Below are 4,119 nucleotides of genomic sequence, written 5' to 3' on the forward strand. Positions count from 1 at the left end.
CTGTGTACTAAATAAACCTCTTGCTGTTGCAACCCGAAGGCTGACTTGTCCTCTGTGGTTTCACTCTTACAAAAGGATCTCAAAAGGTACTTGAATTAAATAACTGAGGGGGTCAGGGCTCATCTCCCCTCCCTGAGCCCCGGCTAATCCTAAAAGTGGGAGGGAGGCCTATTGACTTTTTGATAAATATTGGTGCCACCTCTGTTCTAAAGAAGCCCCTTGGCCTCCTGGCCCCACGGCAGCACACCTACATTCCAGGAGTTTCAGGTAGCTACTCTTATCCTTGGACCACTCAGAGAACTGTTAATTTGGGCACAGGGCAGATTCAACACTCCATTGTTATTCCTGACTCTCCCTACCCTCTACTGGGCAGAGGCTTGCTAAGTAAACTTAGGGCCTCCATTCATTTTGACAAAGATAAAGTCAACATAGAAACCACCAGATTTATTCTCACTCTACGGGCTGAGGATGAGCACCATCTCCATGAGGAGCCCCCTCCAGACCAATTGGTGTCCCTAACTGCTAAGTTGATACAAGCAATCCCTCAGGTCTGGGCTGAGGGTAACCCCCCAGAATTCACAGCCCACCGACCACCCATGGTGATCTCTCTGGAGGCCTTTGCCAGCCTAGTCTGGGTATGACAATACCCGATACCTCTGGAAGCATGTGCCTCCATGCAAATCCACCTAAAAAGACTCTGGGAATCTGGAATTTTGATCCCCTGTCAGTCCCCTTGGAATATCCCCCCTACTCCCTGTAAAGAAACCAGGAACTAATAACTATAGACCTGTACAGGATCTGAGAGAGGTAAATAAGAGAGTCATGGACATACACCCCACTGTGCCTAATCCTTACACCCTCCTGAGCTCCCTGGCCCGACAGGACAATTTATACCATCCTGGATTTGAAAGATGCCTTTTTCAGTATCCCCTTGGACAAGGGGAGCCAACCCATCTTTGCCTTTGAATGGCAAGATCCTGAAGAAGGGTTCAGTAGCCAACTGACCTGGACTAGGCTTCTGCAAGGGTTTAAGAACCACCCCCACCATCTTTGATGAGGCATTGCATGAAGACCTCTAAGAGTTCCAAACTGCCCACCCTCAAGTTTCTCTTCTGCAATACGTAGATGATTTGCTCCTCGCCACCTCTGACCACCCCTCTTGCCTAGAAGTTACAGAAGACTTATTGAAGGACCTTCAACATCTGGGGTATAAAGTGTCAGCTAAAAAGGCCCAGATCTGCCAGAAGGAGGCACAGTATCTGGGTTACAGTTGGAAGGGGGTATGTGCAGGTTCTCCTCTGCAAGGAAAAAGGCTGTCCTGGACATCCCGGTTCCCTGGAGTCAGAGGCAAGTCAGAGAATTCCTGGGGCCAACTGGATATTGTCACCTATGGATACCTGGTTTTGAAGAACTGGCCAAGCCTCTATGTGAGGTAACAAGAGGGGGACCCTCAGCATTCTCCTGGGGAGATGAACAACAGCAGGCCTTTGACAACCTGAAACTGGCCCTTACTTCTGCACCAGCCCTAGCCCTGCCAGATATCTCGAGGCCCTTCTACCTTTATGTAGATGAACAGCTAGGTGTAGCAAAGGGAGTACTTGCTCAGACTTTGGGCCTGGAAGAGACCAGTGGCCTACCTCTCAAAGAAATTAGACTCAGTAGCAGCCGGATGGCCAGCCTGCCTGAAGATTATAGCAGCCACCACAGTCCTAGTTAAGGACGCTGATAAACTCACCTTGGGGCATGTCTTCCGATTAGCTGGCTCCTCCAATGGGTGGGGCCTGACACGAGCAGGAAGTAGGAAAGAGAGCTGGGAGCCATCTTGGGATAGAAGCCAGGAGCCGCTGGTAGAGCGTGATGGTGTAGGAAACTCGCAGCCAGCGCAGCAACTCAAAGACAGAATGGACTGACTCCCTGTGGACCTGGGGCAAGATCACTGGCCCCAGAGGCATGAGCAAATGCGGGGCTATGGATGTGGCACGGTCTGATAAGGCGGGCTCTGAGTCCTGGCTGTGCAGAGCTAGGCACTGGGTACTCATTCCTTTGTATGTTAATAAATACACATAAAATATGTTATGTGGTTTGTCTGACCGTGCAGGAGACCCAGAGAGAATTTGGGCCACAGAATTGGCATAGTCTGACAAGATATGACGAAACTGAGAATGAGTTTTAGAAGAGTGCTAATGGCAGTGGTTTGCAATGGGTTACTAAAAAGAGGCCAGCCATGCAAAAGCTGGGGCCACAGCTATGTTGTAAATGTGGGGATATATTGTGGGTATATGAAGATTTGTTAAAAGTTACCCAAAAGTTAGAAGATCTTTTATCTGCTCTGGACCCAAAGGGAGCTCTCAGAAAAATAGAGCAGCCACTTTGCCTGATAAAAGATGTGCCCCAGGCGGGAAAAGCTGAAAAGGCAGACCCGGGTGCAGAGCTGGAGACAGAAAAAAGGCCGGACACTTTGACTTGTGTAAGGTCCAAGGACTCAGAGGAAAAGACAGATAATAGTAAAAAGGAAGAAAAAGCTAACTGTGCTGTAGCTAGGAAATATTCCATGCTAACAGTGTTAAAACTAGGAAAAACTTACACGCAAGCAAGCAGAGAACCCCGGCCACATAGCTTGTGAGAGTATGGGGCATGGGAGCAAATGACGTCAGTCTAAGTCCTTCAGAAGCTTCACAGCTGAGTTATATAACCACCCATCCATCCTTGCGATATAGGCTGTTCAACCTAGGCCAATGCAGGGGGGAGCAGTCCTTAATGGGGTGGCTGGTTGAAGGCATTAAAGATACATGGTTGTCACCAAGGGAGACTAACATGATTAGCAGGGGCTGGAGGACTATAAAGGAAGGGCAGGCATCACTGACAGAACTAGGTATGAGAAAAGCAATATATAATGTCCAGCTCACTGGGCCAGATGAGACTGTGTTCACCAGAGATATGAAAGAAAGCTTAATTCAACTGGGACCTCAAGAATGGTATGGGGCTTTAATGGTTTTGCTAAGCCCTTTGATGGAACAGGATCTTTGTAAAGTGAGAGAGGCTTTGGCAAATTAAATTATTCTGACCAGCATGTAAAATGTGTCTGTGAAATAACAGAACACCCTACAAGAGATATAAAAAAGACCAGACAGAGGAAATCATCCACTTGGATTACTCAAAGACAAATGTGGCAAGATTTGTGTCAAGCCCAAATCCCCAGGGAAAAAAGTGATAGAAAACCAAATTTGGTACTAAGGCGATTCTGGAAGGCTTTAAAACCAGAAGAACAGTTTACAAAGGACCTTCGAAGGATAACAACTGTAGAAGGGGTGGTTAAGAATCCCCAAGGATTAAATAAGATGCACTTCTTTTCTGATAAAGGCTATATACTAGGGGTGGAAGCAGGTTTTCCCACCAAGTTCTCCCCCAGCAACCTCGTGTAGTCAATGGGAAGATGACGGATGTGGCTACAGTCAGGAGGCAGACCCAGAGCCTGTCTGACTCAAGGAACCAACAAGTACAGGGGGGACAGGAGAAGCCCCCTGCCTCCTTAGCCCCATGCAGGGTCAGGCAACTGGAGCCAACATCTGTAAGTGTATCAAAAATAAAAGAATCCAAAGGGATAACTGAAAATGGTAATGAGCTAACCAAATTAATGCCTCATACACATGCTATGGTACCTTACAAGGATCTATGGAGAAAACAGTTAACACGAATGGACAAAACCTTTCCAAGCTTTATGAGACCTTATCTGTGAGTGATTTAATATTTAATGTTAATGTTCCTTCAAATGTTTTACAGATGTGAAACCCATTTGAAAAATACCTGAAGAAGCAAAGGTCAGGTGTAGACAACTGTTAAGAAAATCTACAGTACCAGGGGTGGGTTGCCCCCCTATGAGCTGTTGGTCAAAGAGAGACCCTTGAGGTCCTCCAGTTCACCAAGGCTATTGCCATTAATGTTGGTTGTACACTAGAAAGGTCAGTAAGGCCATGTTGCTGAGGACACTGCATGTTGTGAGTGCGGGAGAAGAAGGAGAGATGGAACTGAGACTAAGCCAAAAAAAAAAAACTCTGTGCCACTGGATGAATGATGTTCATATTGCCAGAAGGCTCTATACAGATGGTTGGGGAAGAAAGG

Source organism: Nannospalax galili, unplaced genomic scaffold (assembly GCF_000622305.1).
Source record: "Nannospalax galili isolate Female #2095 unplaced genomic scaffold, S.galili_v1.0 scaffold752, whole genome shotgun sequence".
Lineage (NCBI taxonomy): Eukaryota > Metazoa > Chordata > Mammalia > Rodentia > Spalacidae > Nannospalax > Nannospalax galili.